The 19,851-nt window shown below is 46.6% G+C and overlaps 1 protein-coding gene across 2 annotated transcripts in view; it reads right to left on the reverse strand.

The window, feature by feature from the left end:
* Window positions 1-19,486, reverse strand: part of LOC140733734 (amine sulfotransferase-like) — a 106,312-nt gene extending 86,826 nt beyond the window's left edge. The window contains exon 1 of one of the 2 annotated variants that reach the window (XM_073057450.1): window positions 19,344-19,486. The gene's annotated coding sequence lies outside the window, so the exon portion shown is untranslated. Of the gene's footprint in view, window positions 1-10,108; window positions 10,244-19,343 lie in introns of those variants that run through there. The other variant, XM_073057449.1, reaches the window with a different exon arrangement.
* Window positions 19,487-19,851: the final 365 nt, after the last annotated feature.

Below are 19,851 nucleotides of genomic sequence, written 5' to 3' on the forward strand. Positions count from 1 at the left end.
CCTTGAAAAGGGCTGTTCACTCATGATCCCCATGCAATCTGACAGCAGTTGAGCAGTTTTGTAAAGAAGAATGGGGAAAAGTTGCATTGTCCAGATGTGCAAAGTTGATAGAGACCTATCCACACAGATTGTAATTGCTGCCAAAGGTGCATCTACTAAATACTGACTTGAAGGGGGTGAATACTTATGCAATCAATTATTTTGTGCTTTATTTTTGTAATAATTTTGATTACTTTGTAGAGATTTGTTTTCACTTTGACACAAATGAGTCCTTTTCTGTGTATTAGTGTCTATAAAGCCAAATTAAATCCACCGTGATTAAATGTTGTAAAACAATAAATTAGGAAAACTTCCATGGGGCATGAATATTTTTATAGGCACTGTATCTAGGTGATTATATAAAATATTTAAGGAAGTATCATCCATTCATTATTAAAACATGTCATATGACATGGGTGATCATGGTCATTCCATGAACATCATTGTTCTTGGCAATTTTTTCTACAGAAGTGTTTTGCTATTGCTGCCTTCTGGGCAGTGTCTTTATGAGACGAGTGACCCCAGCCATTATCAATACTCTTCAGGGATTGTGTGACTGACGTCAGTGGTTACATAACCAGGACTTGTGATTTGCACCGGCTGCTCATACGACCACCCACCACCTGCTCCCATGGCTTCACGTGACCCTGCCCGGGGGTGGTGGGGGACTAAGCAGGTGCTACCCCTTGCCCAAGGGTGACCTGCAGGCTAGTGGAGGGTAGGAACACCTCACAACTCTTTTCATCTGAGATGAGTGGGGATAAAAGCAGTGTATTTCCTATTGTATATCAGTAACTTCTCCAACACTTAAGGCCCACAGGGCGCAGAGAGAAACAGCTTCAAAATAAAGAGGACACACACAATATGCTGGTTGAACTCAGCAGGTCAGGCAACATCTATGGAAAGGAATAGATAGACAATGTTTGGGCCGTGACCCTTCTTCAAGACTGGAAAGGAAAGGAAAGGGTGGAGGGAAAGATGTGAATTATGAGGTGATAGGTGAAGCCAGGTGGGTGGGAAAGTCAAGGGCTGGAGAAGAAGGAAGCTGATAGGAGAGGAGAGTGGACCAGACAGACAGACAGGCATACTTTATTGATCCCGAGGGAAATTGGGTTTCGTTACAACCACACCAACCAAGAATAGTGAAGAAATATAGCAATATAAAACCATAAATAATTAAATAATAATAAGTTAATCATGCCAAGTGGAAATAAGTCCAGGACCAGCCTATTGGCTCAGGGTGTCTGACACTCCGAGGGAGGAGTTGTAAAGTTTGATGGCCACAGGCAGGAATGACTTCCTATGACGCTCAGTGTTACATCTCGGTGGAATGAGTCTCTGGCTGAACGTACTCCTGTGCCTAACCAGTACATTATGGAGTGGATGGGAGTCATTGTCCAAGATGGCATGCAACTTGGACAGCATCCTCTTTTCAGACACCACCGTCAGAGAGTCCAGTTCCACCCCCACAACATCACTGGCCTTACCAATGAGTTTGTTGATTCTGTTGGTGTCTGCTACCCTCAGCCTGCTACCCCAGCACACAACAGCAAACATGATAGCACTGGCCACCACATCCTCGTAAAACATCCTCAGCATCGTCCGGCAGATGTTAAAGGACCTCAGTCTCCTCAGGAAATAGAGACGGCTCTGACTCTTCTTGTAGACAGGCTCAGTGTTCTTTGACCAGTCCAGTTTATTGTCAATTCGTATCCCCAGGTATTTGTAATCCTCCACTATGTCCACACTGACCCCTTGGATGGACCATAGGAGAAAGGGAAGGAGGAGGGGATCCAGGGGGAGTTGATGGGCTGGTGAGAAGAGGCAAGGTCAGACTGGGGAATAGAAGAGGGAAGGGGAAGAGGAAAGCAAAGAGGGACAGAATGGAGGGAAAACCACAGCCCAGAAGGGAAGGAAATAGTTCAATTTCAATAGCAATGCAGCCTAGCTCTGAGGTCCAGAGCATGAACTCATTAGACCGGAAGTAGACAGAGACAAAAATGGTCATGAACCAGGCTGTTCTTCCCTCGGTAGCCCCATCAACTTTATCGCAATGAACCTCAGCCCCTAGGGGCAGATCAGGCCTGTGCTTCAGGACAGCACTCACACACTTTCAGCATGGGCGAAGCTTCTGACTGACAGCATCAGAGTCCAGGAGGAAGAGTGTCAGAGCCCTCAAGAGGAGGAAAGGGAGCAGAGATAAGAAACTGAAGACCCTCCTCTCTGTTGTACATAAAGTACAAGATTCTGTCCAAAACTATCACCCCTGTCATCCAGGCCAGACACATGTCATCCCTGGATTAAGACCACTATCATTCCTCCACCCAAAGAAAAACAGGGTGCCTTAAAGACTACCACCCAGTGGCTCTGACATTACTGTTCCAACATAACAGTCCGTGGCTTCCTTTTCTACCATGACGAGGTCACTCTCAGGGTGGAGGAGCAACACCTCATATTCCATCTAGGTGGCCTCCAACTTGATGGCATGAACATCAATTTCTCCTCCCAGTAATCTTTTTATTCTCTCATTTCCTCTTTTTCCCACCCCTTCCCTCTTCTTCTATTCCCCACTCACGCCACTTGTGATAGTGAGTGATATCACCTTATCACTCTTGAGGTGATAAGGTGATATCACCTGCCTATCATCTCCCCTGTGCACCCTCCTTCTTCCCTTTTTCCCCATGGTCCACTCTCCTCTCCTATCAGATTCCTTCCCCTCCAGCCCTTTACCTTTCCCACCCACCTGGCTTCACCTATTACCTTTTAGCTATCCTCTTTCTCCTCCCCACAACTATTTAATTCTGCCATCTTCCCCTTTCCTTTCTAGTCCCGATGGTCCCAGCCTGAATCATTGGCTATATATTCATTTCCAAAGAAGCTGCATGACCTGCTGTTCATCCATATTTTGTGTATGTTGATCATGATTTCCAGCATCTGCAGAATCTTGTGCTTAAGAATAAGACCCGGCTTTGATAATGGACTGTCAAGTCTTTGAAGGCACAACTGAAGTCTCAATCCTACTCCAATAGTAACCGGGGTGCCACTGAGATGTGCATCCAGCTCTTTGTGGTCCATTTAAGCCCCAAGTTTATTCTCTTTTGCTTTATGGTTATGGAGTACTTGGTGACAGGACAAGATAGGCCAAAGTCAGTATGATTTGCTTAAGGGAAAATCTTGCCTAATGAACCTGTTTGAGGAGATTACATGTAGGATAGATAAAGGGGATGCAGTGGATGTTTGGACTTTCAGAAGGCCGTTGACAAGGTGTCACACATGAGGCTGCTTACCAAGTTAAGAGCCCATGGTATTACAAGAAAGTTACTGGCATGGCTGATTGGTAGGAGGCAGCCAGTGGGAATAAAAAAGGATCCTTGTCCGGTTGGCTGCCAGTGACTAGTGATGTTCCGCAGGGGTCAGTGTTGGGACCACTTCTTTTAGTACTGTATATTAATAATTTAGATGATGGAACAGATGGCTTTGTTGCCAATTTTGCAGATGTTACAAAGACAGGTGGAGGAGCAGGTAGTGTTGAGGAAACAGGTAGGCTGCAGAAGGACTTAGACAGATTTGGAGAATGGCAAGAGAGTGGCAAATGAAATACAATGTTGAAAAATGCATGTTCATGCATTTTGGTAATAGAAATAAATGTGCAGACTATTTTCTAAATGGAGAGAAGATCCAAAAATCTGAGATGCAAAGGATCTTGGGAGTCCTTGTGCAGAACCCCCTAAACGATAACTTGCAGGTTGAGTTAGTGGTGTGGAAGGCAAACACAATGTTAGCATACATTTCAAGAGGTCTTGAACAAGAGAAGGGATGTGATGTTGAGGCTTTATAAGGCACTGCTGGAACGTCACCTTGAGTATTGTGAACAGCTTTGAGCTCCTCATCTAAGAAAAGGTGTGACGGCATTGGAGAGGGTTCAGAGAAGGTTCACAAAGGATGATTCCGGGAATCAAAGGGTTATCATACAAGGAACGTTTGATGGCTCTGGGTCTGTACTCGCTGGAATTCAGAAGGATGAGGGGGGGATCTCATTGAAACTTTTCAAATGTTGAAAGGCCTAGACAGAGTACATGTGGAAAGGATGTTCAACGGAGTCCAAGACAAGAGGGCACAGCCTCAGGATAGAGGGGTGTCCATTTAAAACAGAGATGCAGAGAAATTTCTTTAGCCAGAGGATGGTGAATTTGTGGAATTTGTTACCACATGCAGCTGTGGAGGCCAGGTTGTTGGGTGTATTTAAGGCAGAGATTGACAGGTTCTTAATTGGACATGGCATCAAAGGTTACGGGGAGAAGGCCAGGTTATAGCATTGAGGAGGGGGAACAAAGAATCAGCCATGATTGAATGGAAAAGCAGACTTGATGGGCCAAATGGCTTATTTCTACACCTATGTCTTATGGTCTTAAAAGTCTCAGCTTAAAATAATATGCTCAAACAGTATCTATGGGCTGTTCCCAGAGACACTGACACGAAGATTGACTGTGGCAGAAAGATATTCAATTTGACTAAAAATACAAAGTTCAAAGTAAAATTTATTATCCAAGTACATATAAAATGAGGACGGGGAGGGGGAGGAGAAGGAAGTTTCCTAGTTTCCCTAATGTCCTCCTTAAACTTCTCAACTTTCATGCTTAACCCATGACCACTGGTTGTAGTTCCAACCAACCTCAGTGGAGAAAGCCTGCTTGCATTTACCCTATCTATACACCAAAAAATTTATGAAACTGAAACCATCTTCATAACGTATGTTTACTTACTGGATTAACCATTTGTTTATTCAGTTTGGAAAGAACAAAGGGAAGCGAAGACCCTAAGATGGAAACCAATGAAAATCCTTCTACAGAATTACATTCAAGGTTAACCCATTGTGGACTTATATTAATATCCACATCTTGTGTCCAAAATATTAAATATCAAATATTAATTGCCCAGTAAAATAAAATCTTAAATTCGGTAGTGCCAGGCTGCCGTTCTTTTTGGATTTCTGCAAGTATTTTTTACTTAACCTAGGATTTTTATTCTGCCATATGTTAGATGAAATTTTAGAGTCAATAGTATCAAAAAAGGATTTAGGAATAAAGATTGGTACTGCTTGGAAAAGATATAAGAATTAATCATCTTAATAGCACTAATTCAACTAATCAGTGATATAGACAGTGAGGACCATTTGGTAAGCGATTGTTTAACCTGGTCAATTAAAGGTAAAAAATTGACGTTAAATAAATAAATGTTTTTTAGTAATTTTAACAACTAGATAAGTAAAATAATCCGTAACCAATCTAAATGGTAAATGTCTATAAATTGGAACTTGCATATTTAAAGGGAAAAGTTCATTCTTATTAAGATTCAGTTTGTAACCAGAAAAGTTACTAAACTGAGCGAACAGGGATATAACAGCAGGAATGGATTTTTCAGGATTCAAAATATATAGTAACAAGTCACCTGCATATAATGATAACTTGTGTATCACTTTCCCACGGGAAATGCCAAGTATAGTATGTGAGTCACGAATAGCAATAGCTAAAGGTTCCAGGGCAATATCAAATAGCAATGGGCTAAGAGGACAGCCTTGCCTAGTGCCACAAAACAACTGGCACATTCTGAAATTCTAGATGAGGGAGTAAAAACAATATTCATTAATCTCCTAATATTAAAGGACAAATAGCGATTTTTATTAAATCCAGTCTGATCAACAGAAATAATTTGAGGTAGTACATTCTCCAATCTAGTTGCCAATATTTTAGAAAAAATCTTAGAATCAATAGACAATAGACAATAGGAGCAGGAGTAGGCCATTCGGCCCTTCTAGCCAGCACCGCCATTCACTGTGATCATGGCTGATCATACACAATCAGTACCCCGTTCCTGCCCTCTCCCCGTATCCCTTGACCCCACTATCTATAAGAGCTCTATCTAACTCTCTCTTGAATGCATCCAGAGACTTGGCCTCCACTGCCTTCTGGGGCACAGCATTCCACATATACACCACTCCACATATCCACATTCAAGAAGGATATAGGCCTATATGAGGTGCATTCAGTGGGATCTTTATCTTTTTTAAGAATTAAGGAAATAGAGGCACCATAAAAAGATTGTGGTAATTTGCCTATAAATAAAGTATACTTACACATTCTACATAACCAGGGAGAAAGTATAGTAGAGGAGGATTTAAGAAATTGTACTGTGTAGCCATCTGGACCAGGTGCTTTACCCATACAGGAAGCAATGCTGACCATCCTTAATCAGTCCATGTCTATCCAAATACTTATATAGCCAGTCCCTCAGAAGACATCCCAATAAGGTCCCACATAGATCAGTGGGCAAGATTAGAGCACATGGTATTGGGGATAGGGTACTGACATGGATAGAAAATTGGTTGGCAGACAGGAAACAAAGAGTAGGGATTAACGGATCCTTTTCAGAATGGCAGACAGACTAGTGGGGTACTGCAAGGCTCGGTGCTGGGACCGCAGCTATTTACAATATACATTAATGATTTAGATGAAGGGATTGAAAGTAACATTAGCAAATTTGCAGATGACACAAAGCTGGGTGGCAGTGTGAAATGTCAGGAGGAAGTTATGAGAATGCGGGGTGACTTGGACAGGTTGGGTGAGTGGGCAGATGCATGGCAGATGCAGTTTAATGTGGATAAATGTGAGGTTATCCACTTTGGTGGCAAGAACAGGAAGGCAGATTACTATCTGAATGGTGTCCAGTTAGGAAAAGGGGAAGTACAATGAGATCTAGGTGTCCTTGTTCATCAGTCACTGAAAGTAAGTATGCAGGTACAGCAGGCAGTGAAGATAGCTAATGGCATGTTGGCCTTCAGAACAAGGGGAGTTGAGCATAGGAGCAATGAGGTCCTTCTGCACTTGTACAGGGCCCTGGTGAAACCACACCTGGAGTATTGTGTGCAGATTTGGTCTCCAAATTTGAGGAAGGACATTCTTGCTATTGAGGGAGTGCAGCGTAGGTTCACGAGGTTAATTCCCGGGATGGCGGGACTGTCATATGTTGACAGTTTGGAGCAACAGGCCTTGTATACACTGGAATTTAAAAGAATGAGAGGGGATCTGATTGAAACATATAAGATTATTAAGGGATTGGACACGCTAGAGGCAGGAAACATATTCCGATGTTGGGGAAGTCCAGAACCAGAGGCCACAGTTTAAGAATAAGGGGTAGGCTATTTAGAACAGAGTTGAGGAAAAACTTTTTCACCCAGAGAATTCTGGATCTATGGAATGCTCTGCCTCAGAAGGCAGTGGAGGCCAAATCTCTAGATGCTTTCAAGAAAGAGTTAGATAGAACTCTTAAAGATAGTGGAGTTAAGGGATATGGGGAGAGGGCAGGAACGGGGTACTGATTGTGGATGATCAGCCATGATCACAGTGAATGGCGATGCTGGCTTGAAGGGCCAAATGGCCTGCTCCTGCTTTTATTGTCCATAATAACTTTCCCACAACTGATATCAGACTCACTGCCCTACAATTTCTTGGTTTCTGGTTTAAGCCCGTTTCTTGGCCGGAAACGTCGACTGTACTTTTTTCCCCTCTCTCATTGATGCTGCCCAGCCTGCTGAGTTCCTCCAGCATTTTGTGTGTGTTGCTTGGATTTCCAGCGTCTGCAAATTTCCACTTGTTAATGGCACACGACTTCTGTAGAAAAAAATTGCCAAGAGCAATCACGGTCACGGAAAGACCGTGATCACCTATGCCGTATTTTGACACCGGCTAATAACCAGTGCTTGCCGTGCGGGATGAAAGGGCGGTTAGGAAAACGTACAGCTAAGCCCACAAGGCCAAGCGGATCGTAGATCGTACATTCCAGGGAAAAAGAACAGCAAATCACACAAGGTGCTGGAGGAACTCAGCAGGTCAGGAAATGCATGAACAGTCCACGTTCCGGGGCGACACATGAACACTTTGGTTCCGCCTGCTCTGAGACCGGCTCCTGTATCCAGTAAATGCGAGTAAGAGCAAAAGTTACGGGAAACTCGGCAGGTCAAGGCGAAAGTGGAGACATGCCAACGACCCATTTTTTCCAGAACTGAATGATGGGATTTTACTCTCCACAGACACAGCCTGATCCACTATATATAACCATATAACAATTACATCACGGAAACAGGCCATCTCGGCCCTTCCAGTCCATGCCGAACACTTACTCTCACCTAGTCCCACCTACCTGCACTCAGCCCATAACCTTCCATTCCTTTCCTGTCCATATACCTATCCAATTTTTTTTAAATGACAAAATCGAACCTGCCTCTACCACTTCTACTGGAAGCTCGTTCCACACAGCTACCACTCTCTGAGTAAAGAAGCTCCCCCTCATGTTACCCTTAAACTTTTGCCCCCTTAACTCTCAACTCATGTCCTCTTGTTTGAATCTCCCCTACTCTCAATGGAAAAAGCCTGTCCACGTCAACTCGATCTATCCCCCTCATAATTTTAAATACCTCTATCAAATCCCCCCTCAACCTTCTACGCTTCAAAGAATAAAGACCTAATTTGTTCAACCTTTCTCTGTAACTTAGGTGCCAAAACCCAGGTAACATTCTAGTAAATCTCCTCAGTACTCTCTCTAAGTTGTTGACGTCTTTCCTATAATTTGGTGATCAGAACTGTACACAATACTCCAAATTTGGCTTCACCAATTCCTTGTACAATTTTAACATTACATCCCAACTCCTATACTCAATGCATTGATTTATAAAGGCCAGCATACCAAAAGCTTTCTTCACCACCCTAACCACATGAGATTCCACCTTCAGGGAACTATGCACCATTATTCCTAGATCACTCTGTTCTACTGCATTCTTCAATGCCCTACCATTTACCATGTATGTCCTATTTGGAATATTTCTACCAAAATGTAGCACCTCACACTTATCAGCTTTAAATTCCATCTGCCACCGTTCAGCCCACTCTTCTAACTGGTCAAAATCTCTCTACAAGCTTTCAAAACCTACTTCATTATCCACAATGCCACTTACCTTAGTATAACCATATAACCATATAACAATCACAGCACGGAAACAGGCCATTCCGGCCCTCCTAGTCCATGCCGAACTCTTAATCTCACCTAGTCCCACCTACCCGCACTCAGCCCATAACCCTCCACTCCTTTCCTGTCCATATACCTATCCAATTTTACCTTAAATGACACAACTGAACTGGCTTCTACTACTTCTACAGGAAGCTCATTCCACACAGCTATCACTCTCTGAGTAAAGAAATACCCCCTCGTGTTTCCCTTAAACTTTTGCCCCCTAACTCTCAAATCATGTCCTCTCGTTTGAATCTCCCCTACTCTCAATGGAAACAGCCTATTCACGTCAACTCTATCTATCCCTCTCAAAATTTTAAATACCTCGATCAAATCCCCCCTCAACCTTCTACGCTCCAATGAATAGAGACCTAACTTGTTCAACCTTTCTCTGTAACTTAAGTGCTGAAACCCAGGTAACATCCTAGTAAATCGTCTCTGCACTCTCTCTAATTTATTAATATCTTTCCTATAATTCGGTGACCAGAACTGTACACAATATTCCAAATTTGGCCTTACCAATGCCTTGTACAATTTTAACATTACAAGTATCATCTGCATACTTACTAATCCAATTTACCACCCTATCATCCAGATCATTAATGTATATGACAAAGTGCTTCCGGCAATTTTTCTTTGATTTTCGGCGCGTGCACCTAGAAAAGCGGGAATTCGTTTAAAAAATTTAAACCAAGTTTTCTTCCTAACATAGGTAAGATGGAAACTTGGTAAAATTTAGATTAATTCCCGTTTCTCTTCACCAGGTTATGTCATCGGACTAGATGGCATTGCCATGCACCGCGGGGTGAAATTTAAAACAAATCCTTCCCCCGCTCATCTCTGTAATTATACAAAGTGGCGTGCCTCTCGATTACGTGGTATCACAAACAACCTTATACAAATAGCATGCAGATCAAAACAGCTGGAGTTTTGTCTTGGTAACTCATTTCTATATTAAGGGATTAAAAACGAGTTCAATGCTAAAGTTTGCTCTTGTAAGAATACTCACTAGTTAACAGACGAAGTGAAATACACCTCCGCTCCAAAGCCAATTCCCTAGCCGAAGTACACCAATTCCACTCCTGCTTCGTTAGGGGAACGATACCCGTGGCACCGCTCCTAAATTACTAACTAACCCGTGAGGTGGCGGACGGCAATGAACGATGTGAGTAAATAGAACTTGGATACCGGTTGCCGCTCCCTCCCTTCTCAGATTATTGGGCAGCTTTATCTCCGCCTTTTTCCTTCTTTACGTTGGCAGAAGACCGTTTATCCGAGTGCAAAGTCTAAACCGATCAACTGATCTATCACTAACCACAGACACCACTTACTCTTGCTCATAACGTATCAGAATATGTGGATCTACAGCCCTCCGAGGAGCACCAATAGAGATCCAAACCTTTAGATCATCATTCCGACGCGAGGGTCTACAACAGCGCTTCCCAGTAACACCCCCCTCTCCCTCTTCTTCTATTCCTCACTCTGCCCTCACCTTGCTATCACCTACCCCTGGGTCCCCTCCTCCTTCCCCTCTCTCCTCTCCTGTCAGATTCCTTCTTCCCCAGCCTTTGTCCATTGTCTGCCAAAGGATGCCCCATCTTTTGGAAGTCTGTTGGAGACCTCTTCATCTAGACTGCCGGAGGAGGTGAGGCAGCTTCCCAGGCAGGTGAAGCCATCAACATTGCTGAGCTGTTCGCCTTCAATCTCAATTTGTGGTTCTGCAGGGTTGATGTTGGGTGTGGGCTGAAGTAGAACTGAAGACTTCTGCAGGCTGATGGTATTGGAATATAAAAGTTGCATTGTTTGCTGTGTAACCAGAATTATGTAGTCTGAGTTTGCTATTTGCTATGCATGTATCCAATTGAATGTAGAAGACACTGGTGTGTTAATGAGAGGTAGCTAAGAGATGTAGATTAGAACACGATTAAGTCAATGGGTAGAAACAATAGTGGCGGATGTACTTGTGATACGCAACTGTAGACCAATTGGATATGCTAATGCAACTAAACCAGGAGATTGCTATAAAAAATGCTATGTATAAGGATCGGTGGGCAATCAGCGACTAGCTCAATGACTTTCTCAGCTTTGATTTGCAAATTAAAGTTTAATACTTCTTGAAGAATCTTCTGCGTCTTCTGGTCGTTTGTGGGGCACGAGAAACCACGACAAAATTGGCGACCGTGACAGGACCGGAAAGAGACCCGCGGAAAGGAAACGGCAGATTGGGGACGCTTCCCAGTCCTCTAGGGACCCCCACAAGGCTAACAGAATTAACGGTGCACCCAAACAAAAGGTAAGCGCTTTTTGCGACAATTTGGACTAAGAATTCTGTTGGTTTTGGGGAGGTCTTGGAGTCTCAGAAGTGTGGTACCACTGCCGAAGGGTCTCTCCGCTCCTGAGAATCTGGCAGAATTGGGGGTTAACAGGAGGCTCAGAGGATTGATCAAGAACACTGCAGTGAGGGTAAGTACAAATAAGATAATAAGAAGTTAAGTTAAGAAAAATTCCACGTTGTGTTGGTAAATCCCTGTGGATACCGCTTCGTATGAAACGAAGGTCTGAACGGGTAGGGAAAGGGAAAATAGAGAAAATCCCTGTGGATACCGCTTCGTATGAAACAAAGGTCTGTGATGCACCATCAATAACTCACGCCGAGACTTAGGAAGTGAGATATCGGCTTTTATTGACTGAAGAACAACACTACATCCTGGGGAAAATGAGGGAGAGCAGCAGGCCACAGTCGCCTTTATACAGGGGTCTGTGGGAGGAGCCACAGGGGTAGTCAGCAGGGTCTTGGGAGGAGCCACAGGAGCAGTCAGACAGGTATATCTAGTTCACCACATTCACCCCCCCTTTGTTTAAAAAAAATTCCCAAGCATATTTACAGGTTAAGTCGATCAGGTGGTCGAATCGTTCGCTGCGATCTACGTAGCTCCGGCTGCAATTGCACAGGAGCCGGAGGTGATGACGGCACAGGTGCCGGAGGTGGTGTGTGCTCCGAAGGCGGAGAGTGGGTTAATTCTGTCCCAACAGGAGGTGTCAGGGATCCCTCGCGTGTGAGCGAGGGCCCTGGAACAGACGCATACGGAGTCTGTGTGGGGCACGGTGCGTGCGGAGTCACCTCGGGTACAGGGTGCATAGTTACCGTGGAGTGCTCGGGGTAGTGGTCTGCTGCTCCGGCGGGCGCCAGGTCGCGGACAGAGACCGTGTCCTCCCGCCCATCAGGCAAGACCACGTAGGCATACTGGGGATTAGCATGCAGGAGGTGAACCTTCTCGACCAGTGGTGAGTACTTATTACTCCTCGCATGTTTACGCAGCAGCACTGGCCCCGGGGACGTCAGCCAAACTGGCAGGGTGGTCCCAGTGACAGACTTCCTGGGAAAAGAGAATAAGCGTTCGTGAGGGGTGGCATTAGTGGACGTACACAACAGGGAGCGGAGTGGAGTGCCTCAGGGAGGACTTCCTGCCATCGGGAGACCGGCAACCCTTGTGACTTAAGGGCTAAAAGTATGGCCTTCCACACTGTGGCATTCTCCCTCTCCACCTGGCCATTCCCCCGGGGATTATAACTCGTGGTGCGACTAGTAGCTATGCCCCTAGCAAGCAGGAACCGGCGCAACTCGTCACTCATAAAGGAGGACCCTCTATCACTGTGGACATAGCAGGGATATCCGAACAGAGTGAAGAGCTGGCGCAGGACTTTTATGACCGACGTGGTAGTAGTGTTGGGGCAGGGAACGGCAAAGGGGAATCGCGAGTACTCGTCAATAATACTGAGAAAGTAGACATTGCGGTCGGTGGAGGGAAGGGGGCCCTTAAAGTCAATACTCAGTCGCTCAAAAGGGCGGGTGGCCTTGACAAGCTGCGCAGTGTCAGGACGGTAGAAGTGCGGTTTGCACTCAGCGCAGATCTGGCAGTCCCTGGTCATCGTCCTGATGTCCTCCAGGGAGTACGGCAGGTTCCGGGCTTTAATGAAGTGATAAAACCGGGTGACCCCCGGGTGGCAAAGTTGGGCATGAAGGGCATACAGCTGGTCGAGCTGGGCACTAGCACACGGTCCCCGGGATAGGGCATCTGACGGTTCATTGAGCCTGCCAGGCCGGTACAGGATATCGTAAGTATAGGTGGAGAGTTCCATTCTCCATCGCAAAATTTTATCATTTTTGATTTTGCCCCGCTGTTGGCTGCTGAACATGAACGCAACCGAGCGCTGGTCGGTCAGCAAGGTGAACCTTCTGCCGGCGAGATAGTGCCTCCAGTGCCTAATAGCTTCCACTATGGCTTGGGCTTCTTTCTCCACCGTGGAGTGCCGAAGTTCAGAGCCTTGAAGGGTACGAGAAAAAAACGCCACTGGTCTGCCTTCCTGATTGAGGGTAGCAGCCAGCGCGACGTCAGAGGCGTCACTCTCTACCTGGAAGGGAATGGTCTCATCCACCGCATGCATCGTTGCTTTGGCAATGTCCCCTTTAATGCAGCTGAAGGCCGCGCGGGCCTCGGCAGAGAGGGGAAAGGTGGTAGACTTGACCAGGGGGCGGGCCTTGTCTGCGTAATGGGGAACCCATTGGGCGTAATAGGAAAAAAAACCCAGGCACCGCCGGAGGGCCTTGAGAGTAGTGGGAAGAGGGAGTTCTAACAGGGGGCGCATACGGTCGGGGTCAGGGCCAATGACCCCGTTCTCCACGACATACCCAAGGATAGCGAGCCGTGTGGTTCTGAACACACACTTGTCCTTGTTATAAGTGAGGTTCAAAGCATCGGCCACCTGGAAAAAACGTTGGAGGTTGGCGTCATGGTCCGACCAGTCGCGACCACAGATGGTGATGTTATCTAGATAGGGAAATGTGGCCGTCAGTTTGTACTGGTCCACCATCCGGTCCATCTCCCTCTGGAAGACCGAGACCCCATTTGTGACACCAAACGGGACGCGCAGAAAGTGATAGAGCCTGCCACCCGCCTCGAAGGCGGTGTAGGGGCGGTCCTCTGGGCGGATGGGGAGCTGGTGATAAGCGGATTTCAGATCAATTGTCGAGTACACCTTGTACTGAGCTATCTGGTTGACCATATCCGCGATGCGGGGTAGGGGGTACGCGTCAAGCTGCGTGAATCTATTGATGGTCTGGCTGTAGTCCACAACCATCCTATTTTTCTGCCCAGTCCGAACAACGACCACCTGGGACCGCCATGGGCTTGTGCTCGGCTCAATGATCCCCTCCCTGAGCAGCCGCTGCACCTCTGAATGAATAAAGGCCCTGTCCCCCGCACTGTACCTCCTACTTTTAGTTGCCACAGGTTTACAGTCGGGGGTCAGGTTGGTGAACAGCGATGGGGGAGGGATCTTGAGGGTGGAGAGGTTGCAAATAGTGTCAGCAGCACAGCTATCGACATGGTGCTGGGCGGGATGTGGGGTTCGGGGTGTATGTGCGTGTGGTAACGGAGTATATGGCGAAGTCCCACCAAACTGAGGATTCCTGACAGTGAGTGGTGGGTGGGGCCCGTCATATGCCATAGTCACACTTTCGAGATGGCTCTGGAAGTCCAGCCCCAATAGCACAGGTGCGCACAGCCGAGGCATGACCAGGAACGCAAAGTTCCGATACTCTGTGCCCTGCACCACCAATGTCGCTACACAACCCACCCGGATGTCTGTGGAATGCGACCCTGAAGCCAAGGTGATCTTCTGACGGACCGGCCGTGTAACGAGTCCGCAGCGTTTCACTGTGGCCGGGTCAATAAAACTCTCAGTGCTGCCCGTGTCAAACAGGCAGCTAGTCCTGTGCCCCTCCACCAGGATGTCCATCATCGACCTTGCGAGCTGGTGTGGGGCGCTTTGATCGAGGGTCACGGAAGCCAGCGTTGAACGGGGCGTGTCGGGAGTGGGGCCTGGTGACGCCGGCAAAGTTGGCCGCTCACATCCGGGCATGCAAGATGGCGAAGCGGGGGCGGGGCCTGGTGACACCGGCAAAGATGGTTGTCCACATCCGGTCATGCAAAATGGCGGCCCCCAGGTCTCAGACGCGGCGCTGCTCGACCCCGGGCGCGGTTTAGATTTACAGACCTTGGCGAAATGGCCCTTCTTCCCGCAGCTGGAACACGTCGCTTCGCGCGCCGGGCAGCTTTCCCGGGCATGTTTCCGAAGCCCACAAAAGTAACAGAGTTTCATACCTGGCGAATTCGTGGGGTTTGAGATACCGCGACTGGCAGCGGCGTTGGCGAATTCGCTCGGAACCGGGGAATCGCTCGGCTGGACTTCTTCGGCGTACAACTGCGCAGCCTCTATCGAATCGGCCGTCTCTATCGCGGAGCGTAAGGTAAGATCAGCTTTTTCCAGCAGCCGCTGGCGGATACACACTGACCGAACCCCAGTCACAAAAGCGTCTCGGACCAAGAGTTCCTTATGCTGTTCCGCTGTGAGCGCTGGGCAGTCACAAGCCCGCGCGAGTGTCTGTAGCTCGCGGAGAAATTCAGCAGTCGACTCCGTAGGCCGCTGTTTTCGTGTTGCCAAGCGGTGCCGTGCATAAACTGGATTTACTGGCCGCAGGTACTGTCTTCGGAGGGCGGCAAGCGCCTCCTCGTAGGTGGATATGTCCCTGATGAACGAATAAACTTTTGGGGCGACCCTCGAGAAGAGAAGTTTGTGCCGAACAGCCGAGTCGGTGGCACGAACCTCCTCTAAGTACGATTGGAAGCACACCAGCCAGTGTTCAAAGGCAAGAGCTGCTCCAGGGTCTCGGGGGTCCAAGTCTAGGCGTTCTGGGCGTAAAGCGGTTTCCATGTTGTAACTTTCAGTCAATAAAATTGATGCACCATCTATAACTCACGCCGAGACTTAGGAAGTGAGATATCGGCTTTTATTGACTGAAGAACAACACTACATCCTGGGGAAAATGAGGGAGAGCAGCAGGCCACAGTCACCTTTATACAGGGGTCTGTGGGAGGAGCCACAGGGTTAGTCAGCAGGGTCTTGGGAGGAGCCACAGGAGCAGTCAGACAGGTATATCTAGTTCACCACAGTCTGAACGGGCAGGGAAAAGAAAATAGAGAAAATCCTTGTGGATACCGCCTTAAGAGATAAGGGTCTGAATAGACGAGGTGCAAAGAGAAAAGTTCTGTGGATACCCCTCTGAATAGAGGTCTGTACAGGCAGAACAGAATAGGAAACAAGGACAGTCCAATATATAGTTTAAAGCGCTGGTAGATAGTCGATAGACTAGGCATAGAATTAGAGTAAATAATATTATCCAGTAAACGAACTGTGAATCTCTGAAATACCTTAAAAAGAGAGGACAACATGACAGGTAAAGGAACGGCAGTAGAGATTCTGAGCAAAAAAATCCCGGTAAATAAATATGAGATCACAAAAACTTCAGAAAAATGGGAAAAGAGAACCAAAAACCTGGTCACAAAATGGCCAAGAGAAGGAACGTTTGATGTAAGCTTGTGCGAAGAAATGGAGGCACTAATTAAAAATTACAAACCAAAAGATAAATCTAAGAAAAGAGGGCAAAAAAGAGAACGAGAAATGGAAGTGCTAAAACTCTTCAGAACGGAGGGAGAAAGGCTGAGGAGGACAGGTAGAATATTGATTACAAGCGAGGAAGACACTAAGGTGCTGGAGAAACAGCCTGTTAGAGAGAGAGGAAGGTACAGTGAGAAGCTGGCTTCAGCTCCGTACCCGGATGCGAAAGAAACAGAAAAGCCCCCTCCCTATAATGAGGAAGGAACCCCTAAGCAGTGCCCCTGCTGATGGGAACAGTAAACATGCAGGGAGAAGTACAAGTTTGGGATAATGAGGAGGAAAAAAGACAATACGAGAAGGAAAAAGCGGCGATATGGAAGGAGATACAGGCAGAAAGGATAAAGGTGGAACAGGCAAAGAGAGAAATGAAAGAAGAGATTGAACGGATGAAATACTTGAGAGAGGAAAAGGAGTATGAGGAGTATCGGTTATACCATAGAAATAAACAGACTAGAAAAGAAAGCGGCTCATCAGGGCAGGAAGAGATCAGGCATTCAAGAGGAAGTGGAAAAAAGATAGGAGATGAGAGTCTTGGAGAAACACAAGAGAGAAGGGAATCAAGCATGAGTAAGGATCATGAGGAGTCCCTGCCGCAGGTGTACAGACACGGACAGGAAGAAAGAGAAGGTGACTCATTGGAGGAGCAAGATTTAAGTGGAGAGAAAGAGGATGCGAGAATTTGTGGGGAAGAGGTAGGAGGCAGAAGCCTAGAAGAGCAGAAGGAGGCGGTAGGGGAGCGACTTGCGGAAGTAGAGAGAGAGCTAGATAAGTTACTGAGAGAGGATTGCCAGAGGAGATGCGAAAAATACTCCAGGGGCCAACCAAGTATTGAATCAGGACAGAAAGGAAGGACTCCACAGGGAGACCGAGGGAAGAAGAGGACCCCGGAGAAATTTGTGTGGGAGGCAGTAAAGACATACCCTGAGACAGATGGGGAGTCAGGCGAGGAGGAGAGCCAGGGCAGATGGGAAGGAGAAAGAATGATGCCGTTGTTAGTTAAAGGATCAGGACAAGTGCAGTATATCCCTTGGGGATCCCAGGACCTAGAAGGGCTGAAAAACACTCTGCCAAATCTACATGAAGGAGCAGGGAAATGGATTAGAGCCTTTGAAGAAGAAACGGTGGGACGATTATTGGCTTTGGGAGATTTGAAGGCACTATTGATAAGGTTGATGGGAACCTCCAAATTTAACGAACTAATGGAAATGGCTGGCATAGTAAACTCGAACGACCCGAGAACTGATAGAGACGGGTTTGTCAGAGTGAGGCAGAGGGTATGGCAGGCCCTCAGGAAGCTTTATCCACCCAAAGTGGACCCCAAAGCCTTAAAGGGGGATCCACTGGGAGACACTGAAAACCCAGCAGCCTACGTAGAAAACCAGTTGAAAAGGTGGAGACTGGAGACTGAGCAAGAGGTGGAAAATAGCTTATTTATCACCACACTGTTCCGACATAGCATTTTGGATGCAATGCCTCCGCAAGTAAAATCCAAACTGGAGGAAGTGGTTGGGCTGACGTCAATGACCCCACAAGAATTTAGAGACCATGTAGTCCATGCGGTTGAGAAATACCGGAAAGACAAATGAAGGTTGGCTGAGCAGCAGGAAGAGGTGCAAAGAAAGTTAATACAAATGCAGCTCGAAGAACTCAAAAAGAAGGAAAAAGAGAAAAGCAAAAAGATGCTGCCAGCAACCACCGCAAGTACAGCCATCGAACTGGATGAAGCACCGCTATACGGAGGAACCGATCATACTGTAAGACAAGGGCCGGAAAACCCCATGCCAATAATCAACGTCTTTGGAGGAGCATTCCCACAAATGCCCTATCAGGAACAGACTAAATTCAAACAGCCCAGACAGGACTGGAAGTCCCAAGGAGGGGGACAGAGGAGCTATGGGCAGAGGGGACCAGTGAGGAAACAGGGGGAAAGAGAGGTAGAGAGATTGTGCTGGGGATGTAATCAGCCAGGTCACATGAGAAGAGATTGTCCGTTTACATCATGGCCTGTCACACACCAGCAGGAACCGATAAGAAGGGAACTAAAGTTTAGCCAAGGACCAGCCCCCACAGGCCCAAGCAGACCTGTGAACCCCTATGCGAGGTATTAGGGGTGCCCCGAGAACTCGAGTGGGAAGGGACATTACCCAATGATAACAAGGGAGGCAGACGAGGAACCCATTGTTCAGGTTATGTTAGAAGGGCAACTGACACCAATGATGATAGATACTGGAGCCACGTACACTTGTGTACAGCCACAGTACACAAGTCTCAACAAGGCTTCTGATGGCAAGTCTCAACATTCCGATGAGAACGCCCTAATCAGCCCACACATCTGATTAGGAGCTGGTATCAGGCACACTCCAAAGCAGCCCAGGACACCTCGCTCAGCCACACCCACAAAGGAATTCAGCAGTGATAAACATTGTTCCCTGAGCGCAAGCTTGAGTCAGTCAAAGTTACAAAGAGTTGGTCAATCTCGTGCCAGCCACCGCGGTTATACGAGTGACACAAATTAATATTCCACGGCGTTAAAGGTGATTAGAAATATCTTACTCAAAATAAAGTTAAGACCCCATTAAGCTGTCATACGCTCTCATGCTTAAAAACATCATTCACGAAAGTAACTTTATATAAACAGAGTTTTTGACCTCACGACAGTTAAGACCCAAACTAGAATTAGATACCCTACTAGGCTTAACCGTAAACATTGTTACAAATAAATTTACCTTAACACACCACCTGAATTCTTCAAGCGTTAGCTTACAATCCAAAGGACTTGGCGGTGCTCCAAACCCACCTAGAGGAGCCTGTTCTATAACCGATAATCCACGTTTAACCTCACCACTTCTTGCCCCTTCCGCCTATATACCGCCGTCGTCAGCTCACCCTATGAGGGCATAACAGTAAGCATAATGACCTTTACCCTCAATACGTCAGGTCGAGGTGTAGCGAATGAAGTGGGAAGAAATGGGCTACATTCTCTTTCTAGAACACGTGAACAGAAGCATGAAAAACTTCTTAAAGGTGGATTTAGCAGTAAGTAAATTTCAGAACATTATACTGAAACCGGCTCTGGAGCGCGCACACACCGCCCGTCACGTTCCTCGAAAAATGACCATAAATTTCATAAAAAAACTTTTCAACAAGAGGAGGCAAGTCGTAACATGGTAAGTGTACTGGAAAGTGCACTTGGATTAACCAAAATGTAGCTAAAATAGTAAAGCACCTCCCTTA

This window comes from Hemitrygon akajei, chromosome 9, assembly GCF_048418815.1.
Source record: "Hemitrygon akajei chromosome 9, sHemAka1.3, whole genome shotgun sequence".
NCBI classification, from domain to species: Eukaryota; Metazoa; Chordata; class Chondrichthyes; order Myliobatiformes; family Dasyatidae; genus Hemitrygon; species Hemitrygon akajei.